Source organism: Apus apus, chromosome 4, assembly GCF_020740795.1.
Source record: "Apus apus isolate bApuApu2 chromosome 4, bApuApu2.pri.cur, whole genome shotgun sequence".
NCBI classification, from domain to species: Eukaryota; Metazoa; Chordata; class Aves; order Apodiformes; family Apodidae; genus Apus; species Apus apus.
The window spans coordinates 79,631,290-79,658,965 of NC_067285.1; positions in this window are offsets into that span (position 1 = coordinate 79,631,290).

Here is a 27,676-nt window from a genome sequence, read left to right on the forward strand (position 1 = left end):
TTAGTTTTCTTGTTTAATAAAAGAGAGTGGCCTATGATCAATAAAGTGCTGGTTTCATGTTAATCATTGATACTTATTCCTTAATACAGAGTTTTCCAAGTTCCAAATTAACCTTGGTAACAGTCTTGGAATAAGTTTGATATGCCTTAAAATTCTGTTATCTCATAGGTTACATCATTATCCTGAGAACATACTTTGTTTAGACATTGTGGAAATGCTGCATTCTGTTGTCTCCTCAGTATACTGTATGGAAGCACTTTCTTTGTGCTAATGTTATGTCTTGAGCAATTTTTTATCAGTTGGTAAGAAAACACATCTTTATGTAAAATGCAAATGTCCCTATGCAAATATTTTAATGCCACTGTGTAACCATTTACATGGTTGCTAAACAAATCTGGAATAATGTTATTTAATTTTATTTTGGTTACTCCATTTACGGGTGTGAATGAGCCCCTGCAAGGGGCTAAGCAGTGGAAATACAGCATCTTCTTTAGAATCTCATAGACATAGAAATAGCTACTTTTATGAATCTTGATTTTACAAACCCGGTTTATTCAATCTTCCTGATACCTGCATTTTTAGTGAGCTCTTATTCATTTCAGATTGAAATCTTTTATCTTATGAAGAATTCTTGTAACAAATTTCAAACCCGAACTGCATGCAAACTTCTCTGAGCAAGTTAGTCACCATCTCTGCTAACTGCTGGAGTAAAAATAAATGTAGTGTGGAGAAAGATGCTTTTGAATTTTTAGTTTTTTTCAGGAAGAGTGGTGATGATTCCTCCATTGTTATTGGAGAGGAAGGTACAGTGCACCTGTCTGAAATGGGTCTAGCTGAACAACAAAGATCAAATTATACACCAGAAAGCTGAATGTCTCAGCTAAAGGAATACAGGAAAGGGAAAGCAGAGTTTAGGAATGGACGAGTTTGGAAGATGAAAGAGGGCTGATGTTAAGGAAATACAAGGAAAATTAGAGGTAACTACTGAAGAACTAACTAACAAGACACTGAAGAAGCATAAAAAAAAGAAATGAGACTGAGTTCTTGAAAGATCAAGGGACTCATCAATGAAACCCACTCAGGCAGAAGTGCTCAACTGTATTTCTATTGCTCTACCTGCAAAGTATCTCAATGCTATTCCTAGCGCATGCTGAACAGCATGTGTTTTGGCACTGACCCCCATCACAAATTATCATTTGGCACTTACAAGGTGCCAATGTCTTCTATATAAGACATTCATATGCCTGTTCATATACCAGTTTTTGAGAAGAGCTGTCCTCCATCACCCACTTTGTCCCAAAATGGATGTCATGCTTCTACATGTGGTAACAGTACAGCAAGAGAGACTTCAAGGAGCTTTGAACATAGGAACAGAAAACCTTTCACCACTGTAGCAGGGTCTTGATGCTCTTGGCAAAACTATCTGGCTGTGTTACATTTTTTGCTGCACTCAACCTCGTGGCAGTCAGTCCACAGCAGGCTGAAAATAAAGTTGAATTGCAGGTACAATTCTTTATATAATAAGGCACACCCTGTCACAGTGTATTCATATCACCATCCAGTGGTGGAATTGCATGGTCATTACATGTATGTTGCCCAGAAGCTGACAGGTTCATCTCATGGCAGAAATGGGTATTCTTATTTAGTAGAGATCTATGTGGAAGTTGGACACTTCAGACAACCAGGGAAATGTGGCAAGTTTCCATAAGCAATCTGTGTTAGCCACGGGCTGTTAGAAGACACAAATAGTTATGCATTATTTAGCTCACTTCCATCTGATTGTCACCTAAGATGTCGGAATTATGTTTACTGTTTCCTAGAGAAGTACTACAACAAACTGTGTTGAAATCATCAAAGTACATACCCAGTGTCCACAAGAGAGGTCCATAATTGTTACAGGGTTGAAGGGCATGTAAGTTATTATTATGAATAGAAAATTTTTACGGAGAAGCATCAACCCTGTGGCTTTTTGAAAGAATGAGATATGTTCTGAAAATTTATTCAATTCCTTGTGAGCCATGCTGTCACCTAATTCTGATTCAGTGATAGATGGCTGTCAAAGCAATTCAGTGGAAATGGATCTTGTAAAGGAACTGTCATACGTAAGGCCATCTGCAGCTACTCTGTTAGTATCACCTCCCTTTCTATATCCAAAACTATTTTCACCTATTCACGCTTATTAATGTGAAACTCAAATCCTCTTTACCACCTTTTCTACATCTTTTTCCCTCCTGCTTAAAATATACTACTCTGGTGCTCTATCTTCCTTTTCTTTCTAAATTTATTCTGCTTCTATAACTATATGTCACAGCTTGGCCATCATAACTCATTTTGGCCGTCTTAAAGGCCTAAAATACAATCCATCTCTTAAATGCTGCATGCCCTATAATCAAGTCCTGCTGTGTCATTTCCCTTCCACAATCACAACCTCTCTCCCAGCTTTTTGACATATACTTAATTGTTATTATATTTTCTCTAGGGATTGTGGGCAAATTTCAGATTTAGCAGATGCTCCTTATCCAGAGCAAAAGACCTACATAGATAAAAACTTACATTCCGAAACAAAACTTATTGCGCTTCAGGAAGAGGTTTTGTTGGTCAGGTGCTTCATATTTGTCATTTTAACTATTAACTACTTATATGTTACATATATTTTAAACTCTCATAAACATGCGTAAGATTGTCTTCAGGTCATCGGGGGATAAATCCTTACCCTTCACCAAGTTACCAGAACTGGTTTAGGTTCAAAATGCAGGGACAGCATATGTTGAAGTAATGGAATAAAAAGTAATCAAAACATGCTGCTGACTTAGACTTTGCTGTAATTCAAACTCTTTCAACCAAATATAATAAAAAGTCTTCTCCCACAAGCAGTTAAACATTTATGAACAAATTCTGGGAATATTAGATTCTTGGTTTCTTTGTGAATATTTACAGCCTTAAATTCATAGAGTATTAACCTTTCTTAAAAAAAAAGACAACAAAACAAAACAAACAAACAAAAAAAAAACACACACAAAAAAACCAAAAAACCCCAACAACACAGGAAAAAAACGCACTTTATTTCTTATGTGGTTTTAGTATATCTAGAGCTTAGAAAAGAAATTGCATAAGGACTGTCCTATTGTAAAATTAAAACATTACCATTTCCCTGAAAAATCTTCAGTTCTAATTAAAATTAAAGGTTTCACCTATATTTTCAGTGAGTGTTATACTATTTTTCTCACTTTATAACTTTTGGAATTTTTGAATGATGAATGCACCAAAGCATGATTCATTCGGATATGAATGAAATAATTTTCATAGTTTTATATGTCAATGGATTTAAGGTCAAATGTCTTTCTCATCTTTTTCAATTCCGAACGGATAGTTCTTGAGAAATACAATTAATTAAACTCTTATTATTTTGGTACTGCACTATTAGTTATCTCCTTGAATTTAACACAAATTTAGCCCAATGCACAAGTAGATCTGACAGTATCTAACAGGATCCCAGATGAATTCAGTTCCAGTTTTCTTTTATACTTCAGAAGAAGCAGAATAACAGCTACTGCAGCTTCTTTAGCATCTAAGTTTTCTGTGAGCTAACATTGTCAAGACTGGGTTCAGCTACATCTTACAGCAATACACTGAGTACTTCACTTTTTCCCAGCTGCTTGGTGAGGTGCCTCCCATGAGTGCAAAAGACAGTCTATGAGACAGAAGACATATCCATTATGAAATGGACATAATTACAATATCTAGTGAAAGGGAGCAATGTGTGACTGATATAGTTTTCCAGATTAAGATTTCAAAGTATACTGCAATGCTGAGATGTATATAGATATTTTTTTTTTCATTTACAATACATTCTTTGACATCTTGAGAGCACTTGTTCACTAAATGAGTATTTCTCAAATATTCATTAATATATATGGCTTTTGGAAATATGTCATAAACTATTTAATTTTTTAAAAAATTTTTCTACACTTTATTCATTCACTACAAACTGCTCTGCAATGTCATTGGAAATCTCACAATTACCAAAAATGACAGGTCATAATCCTTGAGCTGAATTATATTCAGCAAAACACTCAAACTTTGAAGAATGGAAAGATGGTTCAGCACAAATAACAGAACTTTCTAGATCCCCAAAGCTATCAAGGAGCCTGCCACTCCTGCAAAAAGCAGGTGACCTCCAAAGCTGCTCTGGTTTTAGAAATTTGTAATCATTGTTTATTGAGAATCCCCTGAGAGAACGGTGCTTCTTACAGAGCCCTTTACACATGTTACCTCTTTACTATGAACCATGAGGCATGGGTAGTGTGCAGCAGATGATGCCAGCAGAGACCCTTTTCAAGTAGGGATTCCTTTTCTAGTCCTTTTTCATTGGATTCTGATCCTTTTACAGCAGTGTAAAAGAAACATATCAGGATTAATGACCTGCGTTATCCACTTTACTGTATCTTTACAGTTTACCACATTTCATCCTTCCCAAGCTAGTACAGGTGCCTAGAGCAGAAACTACGTTTTCCTTCTCCATTATGTCATTTTCTTGTACTTTGTACTGTTCTGTGGTGTTGATATTGATTGCTCCCCCTGCCTGCTAATACTCTTTTTCCTAGTTCTCTTAGATGTCTTTTTTTCTGTATACTAGCTAGTTTCCATTGACAGCTTCACTGAGACTGGATACCCTGTTTCTGAAGTGCCAATCCCAAACACGTCCCTTCTGTTGCAGACATAGTGGTGATTTTTTAATATTCTTCCATTATTGACTGATATTTTCTAATATGTTGCTTAAAAAAACTTCATGCTTCTACCAGCAGTTGTCTCCTTTTCTTCTGAAAGAGGAAATTTGCAAGTATTTCATATCTCCTACATTAGCACTGAAATAACATTTAAGGCAGGTAATTAATTTTTTTCATGTTAGTGCTGGCTATCTTTTGTTCCTACATATCACTTTCCACTTCATTCTTAACAATTACATTGGCTAGCACACTGCAGAACAGGTAGGTTAACTGTTCTGTTTCCTCTGTATTTTTTCCTCCCAGTGGGATATTGGTGTTTAATCTGTGAGTTGCAAGAACATTTGTTTCAGCTTAACTGATTTAGAGCTTGCTTGGTCTGTTACCCTTGTCAGATTGGCTTTGTTTAAAAATTTTCAGGGATGTCACCTACTGGCATAATGTCTTCTAGGCACTTGCCTCTGGCTCTGTCTTTCCTTCTTTTTTTTTTTTTTCTTTTTTATTCTTCCTTTATAAGAGTCTATATACATCTTCATTAGTTGCTGTGACAGTTAAGGGTGATTTAGTACTGTCAAAGCTTTATTTGAAACAATCTTACATATTTTTTTGTTTATGTTGTTTTTATGTTTAACTTAATTCTAAGCATCTGTTTTCAGTTTTACAGTTCTAGTAATCTGAGCCATGACTTCCAGTATTAATTGCTAAGACCATAATATATTTTATATATCTTTTTTTTCATTGCACAGGTTTTTTTTCTTAACATCCATAGGCTTTTTCCAGTATTCATTCATTAGTTTTAACTTTTGAGAGTCTTCCTTTCAGAGAAGGTGCTTCTTGTATTTTGCACATTAACAGCTTAACCTGTTCTAATACATTGTCTTTCCCACAGCTCGACTCACATTGGGAAATGTGTTAAAAGTGACACACATAAAGACAATTGTTGGCTCCAGAAAACACTTGGCTGTCTAATTAAGAAATTAACTAGAGCACAATCACAAAAAAGGATCTCTAAACAGTATTCTTACCAGAGACAGTATATGTTGCTTTAGTTTTGATTATGGATGGAGTTAGCTGCCACTCTGCACAAGGTACCATGTGTTGAGTCTCTGAGGAGTGTTCTGGCTTGGAGTATTTTTTCTAGTTTCAAACCAGCTCTCAACTTCCCTCACAGAATCACAGAATTGTTCTAGTTGGAAAAGACCTCTAAGATCATTGAATGCAACTATAACCTAATTCTACCACCCATTAATATAACTTTAACAAGTTAGAGCTTAAAACATATCCCTAAGCACCACATCTATAAGTCTTTTAAACACCCCCAGGGACGGTCATCTAACTACCTCCCTGTGCAGCCAATACCAGTGCATCATTACTCTCTCAATTAAGAAATTTCTCCTTGCTAAATAAAGCCAGGAAAAAAAAAAAAATTAATGCTTACCATATCTATTTCAAGAAAAACAATGCAGTAAGTTTCTTAAAAGCCCATGATAACATAGTAATTTTACTGTAACAGCAAAATTTCATATGAAGGGCAGTAGAGAACGGGAAAAAATCATGTACAATAATACATGTACAATAAGCTTGGGATCTTTTCTTCTTCAAATGGGCTTAGTAAAATTATACTGACTTATCAAGAAGCTAAGGAACACGATAATAAAAATGAGTATAATGTCTAGTTAAGAATGAATTAGACACAACTTTGCACTCTTCTAAATTAAATCCTTTAATTTCTCTGTTAGAGCTGGGTGCACTCCATAAATTGCATTCTGTTACTGCTACGTACATAATAATATAATTACAATTATCAGTTACCAAGTAATTCAGTAGGTCAGGCCTCTTCCATATGTAAGAAATAACATAAAGGAGCTTTTAACCCTTCTTCTTATTTAACCTCACAAAAATACCACAAATTTTAAAGTGTTGGGTTGTGTTGTTTTTTTTTTTAAAAAAAAAAGAAACCACTTTAGATGAGTAAATGCTTGTCCCTGAGCAATAAATTTTGTTAGGGACTGGTTAAAAAATGTTTTTTATCAAAGAACTCATGACAAATAGAAACTGTTTGTTGCTTTTGTCTTTCTTACTGCCTTGCAAAGTGGAACTGATTAATTTAAATTTTACAGTCAGTTAAAAATAAGAAATTAAATAAAACTTGTTGTAGAGTAGTAATCTAATATAAGATCACATTAAAAGAGCTTACAATGAGAATATATTGAATTATTTATTGAAAACAATGTATCCTTTGAATTTGGCCTCTGAGTGTGGTTGCAAACTGTAGTGAGCACTCAGGAATTTTACTAATGTATTTTTCTATTTACGAATACATTTATGCATACAGATTATTTGTGAACTCCCTGCTGTATTAATTTATTCAAATGTTCACAATGGAGGACTTTTGTTTGTTTGTTTGTTTTTTTGCTTTGGTCATTTACAAATAACACTGGTTGTCATCCTTTATTATTGTCAAACAACATTATAATTTGATCTGCATTCTGGAAGATTCAAAATCAAATTGAATCAATCCATAAGCTTTCTGTCTTAATGTCAAGATATTTACTTACCTTCTCTGGTTTATTCATTGGCTTGCTTGTTTGAAAAATAAAGATATAATAACTTCTTTAGTACATAAGGCTTACTTGTGACAGTGACAAAATACCAGTAAAAGTACAAAAATATTCTAACTATAGTTGGGGTTAAGATGACAAAGAAATATACTGTAGTCTGTTCTTTTTCATGAGAAGGTGGAAAGTTATGAAAAGAGGTAGTTCTTATATGGCAAAAATACACCTATAAACAGTAAAAAAACCTACAAAACCACAAGAGATGGGATTTCCGGATAAGCTTTCTGTTAACATTTAGCTGTCATTTAGAAACGGAAGGCTGAAAAAAAGAAAAAAAAAAAAAAATACACCTTACATATTTTCTTTCTATGAATCTTTCTTTTCAATTTAGTTTTTGTCAGTTGTACAGGTTTGCACAATTACATGGCAGACAGCCATCAGCTTTTGTCTCTGTTTTCCCAGTAATATGAATACATGGTGTCAGGGCCAAGATGATAATGGAGCTGCTAGAAGCCTACAGACTTTTTTTTTTTCCCTGCCAACTTCATGAATTAAACAAACTTTATTCTTTTCTTTTTTTCATTTTTTATGTTATCACTAACCTTTTGCCACAGTCATTCATCACATGCATTTAAGCCTATTGCTGTCTACAAAGATTACGCTTTCCCAGCCTTCTCTATGTCTGATTGCCATACTACCATCAAACAAAACTGGGAGCTTGCTACCTTATGTTAAGCAGTGACCAACCAACAGGATTTCACACATTGAGAATTTACTGAACTTAAAAACTTTTAATTTTTGTCACTATTCTCTGTCTTTTCTGTCTGATACATGTTTTAGGTGCATTATTGGTCCTAGTTAAAAAGTAAAGTGATTTAAAAATATATAAAATCAAAGTTTATTAATTAATTCTCTACATATTCATGGTATAGTCATTATATTGTTTGTCTCATTAAGTACTTTTGGGTTTCTTTCAGTTTTCAGGCTCATTTACAATGCAGATATTCACTTGCCATTTGATCATATACATTGTGCTGTTAGTTTTACCTACCATTGCAAGTAACCAGAAAAATTATAAGCATTAAACCAAAATGTATTAATTGATGCTCTAGAAAGACACAGTCAAGTCTCTGTACTACTTTGTCAGAACTTTATATATTTATGTTTATGTTGTTCGTACATAGCTGCAGCCAACTACATGATATTTTAAGAATTCAGACCTTTTTGTATTTGTGCAAAAACTTAGTACAGAATGAATTCCAGTAAAAAGCACTACCTACATAGTCTATACAATTACTGTAGTCACTGTAGAGGAATAGCTGCCTCCAAAGATGTCAGTGTAATCCCAACATAAACGTCTCTGATACATGGATTGAATAAGTACTCTCTCTCTTCCATCATAAAAACATGGCTGAATTTAGGTGAGATTTTCCACATACATAGGATTTTGAGTGAGCTTTCATTAAATTATACTACAGTTATTGCAATTTACTTCTACCTGACCTCTTTTAAAAATGCACGGTCTCCTCACATTCTGTTCTGTAAAGATAGCTACATACACTCCATGGTTAAAACTGCTGAACTCCAAAAAAATGAGAATGTCATTTCCCAACCATTGATTTATGACCACCTTTTGCTTTTTGCTAGTGCTGGGATGTTTACTATAGGGTTTTTTTGTTTCTTTGTTCATTTTTTTCATATACAATTTCCAGGATATTTGAAAAGTATTGTGTTCTTGTCAGAAGATCTTAGGTCAGCTTAAAATTACCTACATTACGCTGATTTTAGGAACTGGAGCAGGAATAGTGATTGCTTCATTCTTCCTTTTTATATATTTCCATTCACTTGACTTTCTTTGCCTTCCTTCCCTCCACTCTTTAACACATTCACAATGACCTGGTGCCACAGCCACTGCAATTTAAATATTTAGATTTGTCAAACTATTTTCTAGCCACCAAACTGCATTCTGTACTGATGAACTTACCCTACAGAGGCACAAAATAAAATTTATAAAGTGTTTGCAGAAAATTATTTTGGTTTTGTGTTTTGGTTTTGTTGGTTTGGTTTCGTTTTGGTTTTTTGTTTTGTTTTGTTTTTTGCTTTTTTTGTCCTGTGGAAATAGCAATTTGAATCTCTTTCCATTTTGCAGTCTTTACTTAAAAGCAGAAAATAAAATCAAGATATTAAATTACCCTTATGTTTCACAGATGACTGTGATTTTATGGCCATTTAGCATTTTTAAACCTTTTTGTTTGTTTGTTTTTCTTGCCAAGTTTTTCCCTGAGCCACAGATGCCATTTCCTATTCAGCTGTTGCTCTGTTTCTTAGACACCCTGCAAATCATATGGGTAACATTCCAACCCAAATTGGATCGTTCAAGTAGGAAATAGCTTCTCAAAATCTGCTACTGTTTCTTTTGCATTCTTTACTTTATTGAGTTTGTTGCTGGTCTTGTTGGTTGAGCTTTTTTTTCTTTTAAACCTATAGTTCAGATCCTTAATACAGATTAATAAATATGTTTGATTTTAAAATTGTACTCTCAAAAATGTCATGTCTGATTTTATACCCTATATCCAGTCCAGCCATTTCTAACTTTTATTGTTTCTTACATGATGCAATTGCAGTTGTTCATTGCTTTGGTTCATAGCAAAAAGGAAATATTGCCACTGAAAATCTGGATAAATTTCTTCAGCAGTTTTTCCTTTTTAAGCCAACTGAATATTATAATTTTGTTGTCCATTGTACAGGAAAATCTTTGAGTATTTAGATTTTAGAATCAACAGTACCTTTTCATGTGGCCTGAAGACAATTTATTCAAACCTTTTAAAACTCTCAATGTTTGGGGTTTTTTTTAGTACAAATAAATAATTCAGTGTTGTAGAAAGGAAATAATTGAAATATTGCTGCCAAATGGCTTTCAATTATCTTTGGTCAGTCTTGAAAACTGGACTTGTGCATACTATTTTACCAGTGAACCTTTAAACCCAGAGAACATGACATGAAGAAAAGCACCTTAGTTCTTAATGATTTGGTTTGTTTTAAAGTGCTAAACAAGTTAGGAAAGACATCTTGAGCAACACAAAAAAAATATTATTTCTCTAGCCTTCCCTTTGATGATTCTAAGCGTGTCCACTTTTTTTGTGCATCAGAAGCCCAGGAGAGTCTCTGAAAAAGAATGCGACAGAACTTTGGGGACCCAAGCAATTTGAAGATCTGTTTTCCCTTATCTTTCTTGACTTGTCAAGAGTGACATTATTCAAAGGCCTTGCAGAAAATGCTGTATTTCAGAAGACTCCTGCTGTGCTTGAATGGATGAAATTTATCATGATGGAATCTGCAATTAGTCAACACAATCTAAAATGACTTAATTCTGGAAAACCATCTGATACATATATATAAATATATTTATATAAACATAAATCCATATTATACATAAAAATATATATTTAACCAACTGACCTGTGATCTGTGAAAATCATAATGTACTTCAGTATGACACATAATAACGTTGTTTATATTATTCATTAGACTTTTATGTGCAGTATTTTAACACTGACACTTTGCACTTGTATGGACATGAACATTAGACAGATGAATGAATCCTTGTAGGTAAATGAATCCTTGTAGGTAATTTCAGCTCTGGTCGCTGCTGTATCTTGTAGTACCCCTGTGGTTTAAGTGATCCTGTATCTTCCTTCTGTCAGGGTTTTGTAAATTGGAGTATCCTAAATCTCATCTGCTCATTTCTTGACTTTTGTAACAATCTCATTTTATATTGAAAATTGGTCTACTCTGAAGCTTAAATATTGTTTTATACTTTTTATGGTTTCTATGTTCCAAGTGAAAACTGAGATTTATGATGCCCTGGAGAGACCACTTGGTTTCAGTCCTTCAAAGAGAAATGTTACATTAAAGAAAGTGTTGGCACCCTGCAGCGTATCAAGAATTTATTACGAAGTATAGACTGCACAAGAAACAAGAGATAACAGTGAACATGGGCAAGGAACTGACATAGTGTATTTATTTTTTGTTTTAATGTAGAGCTATGAATATTTATTGCATTTGTGGAAATTGCAGTTTTCAAGCACAAAACAATTTTTGATAGTTGAGCTACTTTTGCCAAAAGTATCCCTCCAATTAATGTCAAGTTCTCAAAGCATTCTTTGTATATCACCATTCAAGAAGTCGCTAAACACCTCCAGGGTGTTCATCATCTGTCTTGCAACAGAAAGATTAATGTTATTTTTTTAATGTAATGATTTAATAAATTCCACTTAATAAACGCAGCAATTTCTTTCACATCACTGTAAGCCAAAACCACAAAGATTTTCAATATGTTGATACTATGTAGTTTATCTTTCTCCAATAAAGACAGCTGCTCATGTACATTCTTTGATTAATGTGAGAAATCCCTGATAGGGAGCTTTCATCTCTGGTATCCATTAAATTAAAGGGCCATATAGTTGGAACTGTATGTCATCATCTGGGGCTCAAATCTGGATTTGGCACTGCATCTATATATGGACAGTCAACAGGTGTACAAATAGAAAATATCAAAACAAAACAAAACAAAACAAAACAAAAACAGGCAGGCTAGATCAAATGGCAAGTGCATCTAAAAGATAACATGTTATTTGGAGAATAAGACCACAAGGCATCAGCAGAACAGTCACAGAGAGAACAATGAGATACATCCATGGAGTGTTTTGGAAAGATTCAACGTGGCAAGGTTAGAGCAGGAATCGCTAGCAGCTCATAAATGTTGATTAAGACAGTCAATGAAACTGGATGACTGACAAGAACAAGCCAAACTATGTCTCCTGTAATTATATGAAACAGTGATTCAGACGTACATGTAGGAACATAACTGTCAACGGATTAAAAAAATGAGCAAACTTTAAAAAAAAAAAAACACAAAAAAACAACAAACAAAAAAACCCCAAAACAGTAGTCTAGACAGCAAAGAATGTTGAAAGCCAGTGTTACAGGAATTAGAAAAACACATAAACAGACATGCTTTTAGTAGCATGGGGGAAAGAAGAGGGGACTGTTATTTGGATGCAATGTTTTAAAAGTTTTACACTACTGTCTCTGATGGTACTAAAATATTTTGTTCAGCTAAACCTGTGTCTGCACTGAAATACCAAAAACTTTCTGGTATCTAATCACTGCAACCTAGGTCTATAAACTTATAAACTCACCCACTGAGGCTGAGTCTTACAAAAATCACAGTGTGGAGGGTGCTGATCAACACTAAAAAAAAAAGGATCAATTTGAATATTTGACAATTTTAAGAAGTAATGACGACACTGACATAACAAAACCTGAATACTGTAGCCTAATATGAGATAGCCAAATAGTACCAAATACCAGGAATTTGTACCTATTATCCCTTTGATATACAGCTCTAAAATGTATGTTAATTCAACATCTTTTACTAAGAAATTGTTTTCCTACTACTGTTACATTATTTCTTTATTGTAAGATTTGAACTACACCACTTCGGATTTAGTCATAATGTTGTGAAGATGCTAAATGAACAGAGAATGAGTCGCCACCATATGAAGAGATCCTTTGTCCTGAAAAAGTCGTCCAAAAGTCACAGTGCTCTTTTCTGGCTGAACACTGACTACAGCCTTTATATAAATGAAGCTACGCTTAGTGAATCAAGAGTTCAATTTCATAAGTGACCTTAAAACAGTAGACACAGGATTAGTTATGCTACAGGGAGAATCTAAAGAGAGTGCCTCTATTTTATTGTTTTTGTAGTCTGTTTTCTTTCAAAGGTATCTTTGTAAACCTTGGCAAAACAGTGTGATGTCAAAGAAGTTCAGCTGTGATTAAAATACTTCTAATTAGCAGCCTTGCAATTACCTCATATAATGATAAAAGGTCCCAAGATAATAGCAAAATAACCTGATGGATTCTGGTCAACCAGCTTTTACTCCCAGGATCCATTCTGACTTACAGAGGTACTTTAAAAGTCTTCTATACTCCACTGGAGTGCAATTCTGAACAATTCTTCCCATTGTTTCAGTGGAATTTTGCACTCAGAGTGCTTGTAGAGTCAGACTAATTTTAGCATTTGTAGCAAGTAATTGATGGCCATATTTAATTTCTCAAAAAAAGTGTTATTTAGTCTCAGCCTTAAAAATACAAAAGGGAAATGTGAAACAACCCAGGCAAGATTGTCACAGTTTCCCCACACAATACTGCATGGCTGTAACACAGAAGTATTTTTCTGCAAGAAAGAACCTAGACATTAGCATCATGGTTAAATTCAGATACTACAGCAACCACAGTATTTTGTTGTTTTATATTATTCATATAGCCATTCAACTCTTGGAGATGATGCTATGTTGTATGACCTTACTGCATCTCATGACTCAATAGTGTCTTAAAAGCAGTTACAGGAATTCTTGTTTAGTGAAGAAGTTCAGACTGTATTTCTTTTATTTGACTAAGTCTTTCCTATTACTTATTGTACTCTCTTCACAGTAATACATTTCATAATGGTTGCTAGATTTCAAATCAACTATTATCTATATGGAACAGAAAATCAATGGATGATATACAAATAACATCTAATAGCTGGAATGCAGGGGTTTTTTTTGCCTTAAGGTGTCGCACTCAGTAATAACTGTAATATTTATTGAAAAATTAGCAAAATGCTATGAAATCAATAATAAATTGGCATGAATATATGAAGACATTCATGAACAAAGAACAGAACTGGGAGGAGAAAACATCCTGCTGTTATGCACATACTTCTAGATCCTTGTTTCTGAAAGCCTAATTAATTATTGTGCTTTATCACATACCTTGTTTTCTACATTTCTTTTGAAGCTCTCACGCTCAAAACCAGATAAATCTGGATTACAGCTTTATAAAATACTTTTACAATAGGTGTTAACACTTGTATTTCAATAGATCTGGATGCTTCATAATTTTGCTTAGGAGAACCTTCTAATGTGATCATTTCTCATGTATTCATTTTTATGTTGTATTCAAAGAGAAACATAATAACTGCACAGTAAACCTTGACATTATGGTCAGCATAACTAGAAAATTAAATATTGACATCAACACACAAAAAACATAAAGTTCTGTTCTGATTCTGTGCTTCATGTTGCACTTCTTTTACTCACTGGATAAATAGGAGTTTACATGTATTACATAGTCAAAACACTAGATTGCTTATTGAAAGATTATACCTAAATATGATGCACTTTTCCCCATTTCATATAACCCTAGCTTGAATTTTATTGAAAATTATAAAAAATGCAGCAATATTGTATAAGGTTCTGTAGTTAATTGAAGTTTTACTAGTCATATGGGTATCTTTTCAAAATTGATAATAGACGTGTAATACTTATTGCTGCATTTTCTTCAAATTTCAATAAAATAGATTTGGTAACAAAAAAGATCAAATCAATTAATCAGAAGTTAGCTCAGATATCCAGGTGGTATGCAGGGAATGAACAGTCATAGTGTTCATATCCTTAAAACATTTCCTTCCTCATCTGGCTAAGGTTCTCCCAGCCTCCCAAATTAGCTGAACAAAATTAAAGGAGGCTATAAAGCTTCAACAGCTTTCTGCAGTTGTCTAGATTCCTGTTTCTCTGCAGAGAAAGAAGAAAGAGGTGTGATGCTTATGACTTATTTCTGTGGCCAGTATATATAAATAAATATTGTTATTTCATTTGATCATTACCTTGTTACTTCTCTCAAAATAATGTATCTTGAAAAAGTGTATGTAAAGTTCTGTGCATAATAATATACTAGATAACTCTCTTTGAATAATCTTCTTTAGATTGTACAGATAAAAGCTGAGTCCCACCTGGCAAGGGCAGCTTAGAACACTTAAGTATATTTTTCTGTTCTACAAGCATCATGAAAAGAATCTGCTTTTGCAAGTTTTTCACGTCATGATATACCAAATGGTTTGCTGAAAAATTGGACAAAGTCCAGCTGAACAGCCACTATTCAAATTGATAGCGACAGCTCATTCTGGAAAAAAAAATGTTATTTTCAAAAGATTGATATGAACTTAAAGGGGTGTGAAGAACTATGGTGTTCATACTGCTCATGAGCTGTTGACAGTTTGGCACATCTCTAATGCTGATTAGAAACAAGTCAAGACACTGCAGTTTGCATTCACATAAAGCTTACAGACATCAAAAGTTTAAACAATTTGATTCACAGGAACACTCAATAAACTAAATATGCCAAAAAATTCAAAATCAAATGACCTTCGTATCAAGTTTCCCCATATCCTTGAGGACAGTATTGAGTGATAAGAAGTTAGTAGGAGAATATTAATAGATATTAATTAATTAGAGCAAGGAACCTTGATGATGTTCATTTCTATTGAGAAGCGCAGATGTTTTTAGAGATCTAATACAATTAAAAGAAACCAACATTGAAAATGGAACTCTAAAAAACTTGTGTACATTCAAATTTGACCTAGTTGATATTTATATAGTTCATATTTCACCTGTGCAAATTTTAATGTTACTGGGATTATTTTTTTGGAAATCACTCTCTATGACAGTGCTGGTACAGGCAACTAGAAGAGTTAATGTAACTTCTTCAGCAGGCCACTATTTCTCAATTAGGCAACATGTCAGCATTAGAGGAGGCAGCTCTTACATTCACCCTACAAAACCTTCCAGGATTTTTGTGGCTGAAGGCTACCTATATTCCTATAAGATACCTCTTATCACTATTATTTCACATTGCCCATACGCACCCCAAAATATATAGTTTTCAACCTACACCTGAATTCCAGGCTATTCCCTCTTAACTGCATGCCAGAGAGACTAAAACATATTTCTTTTTCTTAGATGCTAGTTTTTCTAATTCTCAGTCATATAAGAAAGGAAACACAGAGAATATGAGAACCTTTTATAGGCTGAAGAAGGTTCTCTTTCCTCTCTAAGCTACTAGCAGATAGAAACGAGCCCCAGGGAGTCAGATAAGCACAAGACCCTACCACAAAATACTGAGAGAATTCAGGAAGAGAATTACTATCTTGCCTTCTTAGACGCCAAGTGGTGAAGTGAAGGTAGCCATCTTTCCATGTGTAAAACTTTCCAAAAAAACCCAAGTGTACTTCTTTATCTAGAAAGACAATGAGTGAATCCTAAGCTACAGGACTGCAAGCTTGCACACTTCCTGCAGAGAAAAAATTAAGACTAATGCAGCAGAAAGCAAGGGAGGGTGAGCTTCTCCTCTGCTCAAGCAGAACTATCCAGTACCATAACCATGTTCTGGATGTCTGCACTGCAAAAGGCACACTTCATTATCACCTTCACATTCAGCAGTACAACAAGGTCTGGGACTTTCCTTTTTGCTTTTATTATGGAGCAAGAAATGTGGACTTACCTCCATGCTGTGAAACAAGGTACAAGCTGAAACTGACCCGCAGATCTAGCAAAAAGGGAAAGCATTATGGAACAGGAACATTCATTAACAAGCCAAATTCAAGAACTAACATAAAAAGGATAGTAAGCAAGTTAAAGTGACCCAGGTGAAAGTTTAACTTGCATTTGCAGTTATTTATGCAGCAGGTAGCTCAAGCTCTCACTGTCCTTGGCAGAATTATATAGGTAATACAGTCACTAAGGTGAACTGCCACAGAGTATTGTTCAGTGTACAGAATTGTGTTTTCCTTTTCAACATTAGCCATTTTATTGCTTCTCTGAATATAGTTTAATTGAATAAATCTACACTTTTTGCCACTGCATACACAATACATGCATGTAAAATCTTGTCTTGGCCGATTTCCTTGACATGCTGTCCCTCAGGTGGAATATAAGAGCAGTTGTGAGACCCAGCAATCCCATTTCTTATTAGTACTTATTTATACTCCACTACCAAAGAGGAGCTTTGAGTGTACAGTGACCTTCTACACCAATGCTTATGTCTTGAATGAATAGAACTGACTTGATTAACTTCATTACATTAAGATTCAAAGCACATGTCTCTCTGTCACTTCAGTCTGAACAGCGGAGTCAGCTTTAAAGGTGTTGTGGTTTAACCGCCACTGGCAATTAAGCCCCTCATTCACTCCCCTAGCAGAGGGATGAGGTAGAGAATCAGAAGGGTTACAGTGAGAAAACTCAAGGGTTGAGATAAAGGCAGTTTAACAGGTAAAGCAAAAGCCACGTGAATAAGCCAAGCTAAACAAAGAATTCGTTCACTACTTCCCATCAGCAGGCAGGTGTTCAGCCATCCCCAGGAAAGCTGGGCTTCATCACATGTAACCATTACATAGGAAGACGAACTCCATCACTCCAAACATCTCCCCTTTCTTTCTCAATCTCTATATGGTGAGTATGATCTCATATGGTACAGAATATCCCTTTGATGAGTTGGGGTCAGCTCTCCCAGCTGTACCTCCTCCCAACTTCTTGAGCACCCCCAGCCTACTTGCTGGTGGGGTGTTGTGAGAAGCAGAAAAGGCCTTGACTCTGTGTAAGTACTGGTCAGCAAGAATGAAAACATCCCTGTAATATCAACACTGTTTTCAGCACAAATCCAAAACTTAGCCCAGACCAGCTACTATGAAGAAAATTAACTCCATCCCAACCAAAAGCATCACAAGGGATACTAGTAGCAGTACAGCTTTCATTAATTTTGTGGTGCAAAAAGCAGAAGCAACAAAGTGTTAGAACAGGAGAAAAGAAATTGCAAAGCCAGGTTGTTCCTATTTGATTCAGGGTCAACAGTAATAAAGACTGTCAGAAAGATATTACAGTAAGTAATACAAAATCATAGATTTATTAATGGAGTGTTATCACTTCTCTACAAGATGACATCTAAAAACCACATAGCTTAAGGTATTCTAAAAATTCTCTCTTTTCCTTCATTTAATAATTGCCATCATCTCTTTTAGACAATGGAAGATAAATATTGGTAACAGGCAGGCTACTTCTCTGAAAATGCCTTAATGTTAAATCTAAATGCTTAAATAAATGTGTGGCTCTCAGATCCCTCTGAACCTTGGATTTAATAGGCCACATGCATGTGATTAACATTCTGCATCTATCAACCCCCCTAGGGTTACCAGTTAAATGTATAACCGCACAATGTGTATGGTGGTCCTAAGTCGTTTAAATGAGCTAAGTCTAATATTGATGATAGTGTTTATTTACAGCTCAAACAGATTTATGATAATAAGTTACAAGATTAATTTATATAAGGCTTCTTGTGAATATAGAACCTAAACATCCATGCAATATGCACTTTTGTTTCAGACTAACGCATCTTATAAAAATGTTTATCTTCTAATAAGGTGAGCTTGTTTCAAAAAAGCCCAGTTAACTTATACTTCACCAGAAATGCAGAAATTTTTTTGCCTTCTTCAGATCCTTTAACTTTTCTGTAAGAAATCACTCTGTAGCTCTTTTCAAGACTGAATGAACATGCACACAAACTGTAACTAAACACAGAAGACTACAAGAATGGCTGATAGATAAACATAATACAGCTACTTTTATTTGTTGCTAGAAAAGCAACAGTCTGGTTTGCAAAAAAGCAAAATAGGTAATAAAAATGTAAGGTTTGTGTTTTCTAATTTTTTTTTCAATTTTTTTTTTCCAGATAGTGTGAAACTTTCCCACAACATTTTGTCCCAAAGTGTCCCCAGGTAATTTATAGCCCCACTTTTTTTTCCCTCTTCTTTTTAATATAGTTTTTTTACTTATCAAAATAGTTTTGGGGTGAGTGAGAAACTAAATTAAGGGTGGAAAAACACATAGCCACAACTTTACAATGTTTTTTTAAGTTTTGCTCAAAAAACTACACTAAGAAACTTTGAATAATTTTTCCTTACTTTGGTTGTTTATACTCTACTTTTCACAGGAGAAAAACCTCATCATCAAATTACATTAAAATATAAAAATTCTCAAAATTTCTTCCCTTTATTAAAGAGATTGACTCTTTTTGTTCATATGTCTGTGTTTATCTTTACTTTATCATAGTTCCTGGTTGGGGCTTTTGCTTGTTATTTTGTTTGATTGTCTGTGGGGTTTTTTCTGATAGTAGAACTGTATTAAGATGAAGATTTTTTTCATTCTTATTGAAAAATAAGTTGTTTCTTTTCAAAACAGAGAGAAAAAAAAAGATTTTTTAATATTTATTTATGTGCATTTTTATAGACTTTTTTAAAAAGAAAAGGGAAATTTTTTTTCTCTTGACAAAATGGTTTTGCTGGAGAAAATTGTTTGAAGAGAAGCACTTCAGTGGAGACTAGCTGTCTCAGGCTGGCAGGTAAAGTTTTTTTCCATATTTGGTAACATATAGTGCACATATATTAGATATAATATCCCTTTAAATTATCACAAAATATTTTAATCACAATGCTTTTGTGTCCTGCTATTCCGTTTAGAATTGTCCCAACTAAACATACTAATTGCACATTTGGCTAGGAAGTTGCAATGAAAGTTTATAAATTATGACAAAAAACCTGAGTATTTTCCTATCTCAATGAATACTTTTTGAAAACGTAGGTCAACTTCATATCAGATAATTTATTCTTATAATATGCCATGAAATTCCTTAAAATGTTATAGAAAGATAACCATCTATACCACCTCTCTTCTGTGGTACAGCATTTAATCAGTAAAAGGGATGTTACTGGTTTAAGGCAATATGAAATATTTTCTTCTCATTGTAATTCAGTTAGGTATTACCTAGCTCTTCATCTAAGCACTGCACAGCAGGAGCTTTACCCAGACTTGGAAATGAAGAGGCAAACTGAGACAGCACTTAGTTCTAATTACTGTTCTCACTAATAGTTCTAATTACTGTTCTTTATACCCTTTGTTGTTGGGTTTATGTCTTGAAGTGTGTTTTTAATAGCAAGGCAGATATGGGGGAGATAATCACTTCCATTAACAACTAGAAGTCCAAACAAATTTACTGTCCTTGGGAGTGCTCTCTGTTTTAGAGTTTCTGTGTGTGATTTCAGGTACCTTTATTTTGGGGACTCCAGCTTTAGACAGCTTAGCCATGCATAAAAAAAAAAAATAAATCAAAATACCAAGCTTGTTACTATGAAGTAACCATGCCGAGAGGTCCCTGATCCAAAGTCTTGCGTTGAAATAATTGCAGTGGTAAATTTCTGAAGTGCAGAAAGACCATCCCTTTGTTGTCATAGAATCATAGAATCATAGAATCATAGGGGTTGGAAGGGACCTCGAAAGATCATCTAGTCCAACCCCCCCGCCAGAGCAGGGTCACCTAGAGTACCTCACACAGGAAGGCGTCCAGGTGGGTTTTGAATGTCTCCAGTGAAGGAGACTCCACAACCTCTCTGGGCAGCCTGTTCCAGTACTCTGTCACTCTCACAGTAAAAAAAATATTCTGATATTCACCTTAAACCTCTATGCTCCAATTTGTATCCATTACTCCTTGTCCTATCACTGGTCATCACTGAAAAAAGCTTAACTCCATCTTCTTGACACTCACCCTTTATGTATTTGTAAACATTGAGGAGGTCACCCCTCAGTCTCCTTTTCTCCAAACTAAAAAGACCCAGCTCCCTCAGCCTTTCCTCATAAGGGAGATGTTCCACTCCCTTCATCATCTTTGTGGCTCTGCGCTGGACTCTTTCAAGCACTTCCCTGTCCTTCTTGAACTGAGGGGCCCAGAACTGGACACAATACTCCAGATGCGGCCTCACCAAGGCAGAATAGAGGGGGAGGAGAACCTGTCTTGACCTACTAACCACACCCTTTCTAATACACCCCAGGATGCCATTGGCCTTCTTAGCCACAAGGGCACATTGCTGGCTCATGATCATCCTCCTGTCTACCAGGACCCCCAGATCCCTTTCACCTACACTGCTCTCCAGCAGGTCAGCCCCCAACCTGTACTGGTGCATGACATTTTTCTTCCCCAAATGCAAAACTCTACACTTGCCCTTGTTGAACTTCATCAGGTTTTTCCGCGCCCAAGTCTCCAGCCTGTCTAAGTCTCTCTGAATGGCAGCACAGCCTTCTGGTGTGTCAGCCACTCCTCCCAGCTTGGTGTCATCAGCAAACTTGCTGAGGGTACATTCTGTACATTGTCCTTCAGTCTGTAGACAGACTGAAATTCTTGGGAGTCTCCAGAGCATGAACTACCTTAATTTCTGTACTTGTGGAAGAAACCATAAAATTCTAATACAGTATCAGCATTTTAAGTCTTCTTGTAGGGTGTACTAGAGTCTTCACACAGAAGAATGCCCACTTCCCGAATCATGATTTCAAATCTTACATTTGGCTGTTGCTTTGAAAACTTTGGAGATGGAATATGATTTTTTTTTTTTTTTTAAATGAACTTCATATTAATAACCAAAGTTTTGGTGACTTTGGGCCAAGAACATTGTGTATAAAATTAAGGACTAATTACAACAGGCACAGGAGCTGCTTCTTAATGGTGGTTACAGATAAGAAAAAATGAAACAAAACAAAACAAACTTACTTAAACACTTAGGGTAATAAAATATTGTTATTACACCATTTTCAGAACGTATAATTTTTATTTATTTATAACTAGGATCATGCTGTGCATAATACTTATCTTTCTTCATTGTGAAGAAAAAGACATTTCCATTTTAATGCAGAATTAATTACTTTCTGCTTTCCAGATTTTTGTTTCCCTTATTTATTTATTTCCCAGGCACAATGATATTAGATAAACAAATAAGATTTTTCTCATAAACATTGTGTCTAAATGAGAGCATGACAATTTTTCTGAGAATGGTCAGACCATACGTTTTGTGATAAGGTTTATAAAAGTTTTCTGAAAAAGGTTTAGTAGGAGCTTTTTGTATGTAATGGTATCTAAGGTTACTTGACAGCTTCTGGAGTGCATCCTTAGCATGTCCTGACTCTATATTAATGCCTCTAGATACTGCTTGTTCACTTCATCTACTGCCCTACAGGGAAACTCAGAGATAGCTTGGAAGGAAGCCATTATATTCTGCAGTTGTGGGCTGTGTGCAGCTATGGTTATTGAATAGTCTCAGTGAGAAGTGGAATTATTCAAATATTGTGAAAGCTAATATGCCTGATTGTAAAAATATTAATTATTTAGACATAAACAACAAAATAATTTATAAGGAAATCTTGGTGTACCCCTGTAACTGTTTATCACACTGATATTAAGAAGTAATTGCATTGTCTTCATTGAATTACAAGAAACACGAGTGTAGATGAGGCAAATTCTTGCTCTTAACTGCCTTTGAATATTGCTCAGCCTAAAGGAAATTTGGTATGTAGTTCAATATCCACAGAAAGGACTCAGGTATTTTAAGAGCAGTTAAACAGGAGAACGTAATGGTTTAAAGGTCCACAAAGTCCATAGTTTCAAGTTTTATCTAGTAATGCTTCTGAAGGACAATGACCCTCCCAATGTCTTAAAAAGCAGTTTTTGGAGAACTGTGATTACCAAAATAAGCTATATTCTTTAATTCCCTCTGAGAGCTCTAGCTGTTAGTCTGGTCTGAGAACAACTACAACATCTTAAAAGCATTGAACTCTTGACAAAATATGCAGCTAAAGATATTTGTATTGAAAAAAAAAAAAAAATCAAACTAGGAGGAATTATATGGGTGCCATCTTCTTCTGACACAAAATACTGGTTAGAGAATTTGACCTGGCAGAAGACAACTTAGATTCACTGTTTTTCTCAGCTTTAAACAGTACAGACTTCAAACAGTACAGACTAACAGATACCACCTCCACCGCTGCAATGCATTCAGCTGCTCAGCAACTAACCCGCCTTACTGTAGCAGTGGGGCTCTTGGCCTCATTGTGGGAGTCTGAGCTTTTGATCCTTTGAACAACTGCATTTCAGCCTTCTATCAAATGTTTATTTGATGAAAAATCACACAAAGTAGCTTTGGGGAGAAATCCAAATCCAAGTCTGTCCTTCTCTCAGGTAAGTGCCCTACTCACTGAGCTAGAAAGTTATGGTCCAATGAGTCTTAAATTATTTCTGCACAGTTGCACAACTTTGAGAGGAAAATAGCCTGGAGCTTAATAATTAGGTACTCTCCTAGGAAATGACAGACTGTTTTTTTAACATCCCAACACAGAGAAGAGCACTGAAATGTGTGTGAGAAAAGCCTTGCACCCATTCATTGTGCAAAAGGGTAAGTTGCACTGTCACTCCTCAAAATTTTTAAAATAAAACAATATAGAAATAAAAAAATAGAATTTTAAACATACAGATATAGATATAAAAAAAGAGACATTTTGTGAATAAAGGCTAGAACAGGGAAAAAGAAATCAGGGAAGTGCATTAGAGGTAAACTAATGCTGCCTTGCTCTTACATATACAGCAACTGGATTATTTTAAAAGCCTAAAATGGGCTAACAGCTCTTTTTGCAGATTCCTATAACGTTGATTCTCTTTGTATTTTATTTTCTACTTAGAAGTTTTCACGGCTAAAACTGGCAAAAAGATACTTTCTCACATGCCTCATATTATGGGTATGGCCACATTTGCCCATGATTCTAAGATGAGTGTTATCTTGATGCCTTTTACACCCTCTCAGAAAAATGTATAGGTATATTTGGAAAGTGTTCCAATGTTCAACTTTAAGAATGCCATACCATAGCAACTAAGTTCTCTCTTAATCATTTGCATACAAAAGCCAGTAAGGATAATGCAGTAAAATTGTAAATTCACAAAGTAAAAATATAAAATAGTTATCTAGACCTAAGCAACAATAAATCAAAACCACAAAGAAAAACAATAACAACAACAAAAAAAAGGAAACCCAAAACCCGAAACACCAAACCACCCTTGATCTGCTTATACCAAGATTTACTTTGAAAATAATTAATTTTCTTACTTTGTTGCACCTTGCTGTCAAACTGTACATACTTGCTAAGGCATTGCTGGTTTTGTTCTTGTAATAGTTGCAACTTTGTATAATGGTTTCAGGTGATTTACTCAAACACAAATACCTCCCTCCAAGATCACTAATCCTAACTTATCCAAGAAGCAGTTTTGACCTTTTCTTCTTGGTCTAGATATTATTGCAATTACTACAGCGTCTTTGAAGCTATGTGAATATATTTATTGAATGTTATTTAAAATATCATTAAACTGTTAATCTGTTAGAATTACAATGTAACTTCATTACTATTAAGGCAACAGTCAGCTTTTAGGATGGAAACTTTCCCTATAACAAGTTTCAATATTTAAGAAAAACATAAATGGCAATCATACTTCAAGCAAAAACAGAAAACATGCCTGTTGCTCATTACTGCTTTGCAATTGAGACAAGATACAACATCATAAACAACAACGTAGATATCAGTCCTTTATGGTAATGAAAGGCTAGAAGACCATGGGGATGGCCAGAGGTGTGAGAAAGTTTCTCTATATTAAATCTTTAAAAAAAAACCTAAGAGGCTAAGATAAATCAGATTATATGCAAATATAACCTGAAATATCACATATAAATCAGAAGTCAATTTGAAAGAATTTAGAAAGATAGAGTTTAAATTTGTATCCTTCCAGAAGGCTGTTTTTTTCAGTGCCTGATTTTGTTCAATTTGTTGAATTTCCGAGTTTCAGAAAACTCTCTGGAATCCTTCCTTATTTTAAGGCACCTTTCTTTCCATCATAGCTGAGGCCTGTCTCTATGCTGCATTCTTCTCTCAGCAAGGAAGCTACATAAACTTTGGGCTCCCAGCTCCATACTGTGCTGTACTCGCACCTATCAGTAGTCTGAACATTTTTGTTCCAACCATATGTAACTGCTCACAGCTGGAATTTCTCTCTTTTGTCACTTTACCCAATCACTCTTCCAAGTTTCTTATTCTGTGTATTCATAAGGAAAAAAACCAAAACAATAAAAAACAATCAAACTGATACTAGCCATCAAAACAACACAGGGATAAAGTGAAATCAACAAATCTGAAATCTAATCTATTTTAATACGCATGTATTGTGTGACTAAGGAAATAAAATATTATGTGGCTGCAATGGGAAGTAAAACCTTTTTATTCTACACTAAGACAAAACCTTTCATGCCTTTTGTAGCACAACACATGAAATTATACATTGCTTAAGAGACCTATATTCAGACGTGAGTTATATTTTAATTTTTTAAACAAACTTTAACTTAATGCAATTCAATGTATGTTTAAGTAACTCATGTAGAGACGGAAGTACTGAATGTTATGAGGAGGTGATCCAAAAAAGCATTTGGAACAAGATGGTTTTGGCATTGTCAAATTAATAAATGTTGGTTGCCTAGTGCAAGAATTCCCATAAAAATATCTCATCCACTAGAACTATTGTGCTATAACCATTCTGCTTTATAACACAGGGAGTCAAAAGCATGTACTGTTTTTAGAAATACCTATTAATTTTTTTATTTCCTTCTTACAGCAGTCTTAGCCACATTTTATACAGAACCATAAAATGTCTTGGGTTAGAAGGGACCTCTAAAGGTCAGGGACACCTCCAGCTAGAACAGATTGCTCAGAGCCCCATCAAGCCTGACCCTGAGTGTCTCCAGGGATGGGGACTCCACCACCTCTCTAGGCAACCCCTTCCAGTGATCCACCACCCTCATATTGAAGAACTTCTTCCTAATGTCCAACCTAAAGCTACCCTTCTCTAGCTTGAAACCATTACCATTGTCCTATCGCTACATGCCCTTGTGAACAGGTCCTCTCCAGCCTTCTTACAGGCTCCTTTCAGGTACTGGAAGGTCCCTATAAGGTCCCCCCAAAGTCTTCTCCGGGCTGAACAACCCCAACTCCCTTAGCCTGTCTTCATAAGAGAGGTGCTCCAGCCCCTTGATCATTTTTGTTGCCCTCCTCTCGACACGTTCTAACAAGTCCTCATCCTTCTTGTGTTGTGGGCTCCAGAGCTGAACCCAGTACACCAGGTGAGGTCTCACCACGGCAGAATCACCTCTCTCGATCTGCTGGCAACACTTCTTTTGATGCAGCCCATGATGTGCTCAGCCTGCTGGGCTACAGTTGTACATTGGTGGCTCATGACCAGGTTTTCATCCACTAGTACCCCAGGTCTTTTTCCACAGGACTGCTCTCTAGCATGTCTTCCCCCAGCCTGCATTCGTACCTCTGGTTGCCCTGGCTCAGGTGTAGGACCCTACACTTTGTTTTGTTGAACCTCATGAGGTTCATCTGAGCCTGGCCCATTTCTCCAGCTTGTCCAGGTCCCTCTGGATGGCATCTTGACTTCTGAAATCTTATTGACTTTGGTTCATCTTTCAGACTTTTTTCCCTCTGTGTCTTCAAAGCAACCAAAGCAGCAACGTCTGTGTGTGTCTCTGGGTTAAAGGTATTTACTTAAAGCCCATGCTTGGAGTCACAGTTTAGAAGAAAGAAATACTCTTTGTCTCCTTCCTTGCTCTTGGGTTGTCTTCTGACCTGAAATCATTTTTCTTTTCAAACAGCTACTGAATTGTCAGACTAAGCTTCTATGAAAGGCATTAAGATAGGTGTATTTTATACTCACAGTGTAGAGGTTTTCAGATACACAAGTCCAGAGGTTGCCTGTTTTTACACAGATAGAAAAACAGAGTCTCATTACTTTTAAATAAGAATAGAAGAAGGAAAATATATTAAGGGATATATATTGATAAAATTAGGGAGTGCTTACATATTTTAACACAAGTTTGCACAAAATAGAGTCCTCATGATTGATACCTCTTCTTAGTGCTTGGATTTTAAGATCACACTGTCCAAACTGACCACTGACAGGTGAAAACAAGGCAAGTACACTAACACATGTTCTGCGACAGCTGTCCACATGGCATTGTATACCCACATCAAAAATTCATTAAAGGAGAATAAAAAACATTTTTGAAGTTACTTTTATTCCCTAATGACCTCTCTTTTGTTAAAAAATTTCAGGCTTTAGGAGCATATACAAAGGAGCATGTTCAAAAGACAATTTGGTTATTTGGTCTAGGAACAGTAATATATATTTAAAAGTATGAAAAGTATAAATATACAGTAGTTAGGAACTCAAGATGCAGTGAGCTGAGCTCTGATGGATAGATGTTTTTGAAAGGTTTTTCCATCTGCAAAGATGCAACTTATTTTAAATAGAAGAATGCCAGATGGTTTAGCAGAAGATCCATCAGTCAATCTCATAGCAGACTGTGTAATTTACTTCCTGTGATGCTAACAACAGTGCCTATATCCATGAAAAAGGTCTGAACCATTTTTAGACAGATGCTTGGTGGGCACTGAATTTCAACATAAGGAGAGGGAGAAGTCTTGAGACTGATGGTATATATCATTCTACTGTTTCAAGATATGATATGATCAATGTGATTCCATTGTACTTGATACAACGAACTGACTTATGAATGAACAGGTTACAGTGTGAAGAAGCAGTTAC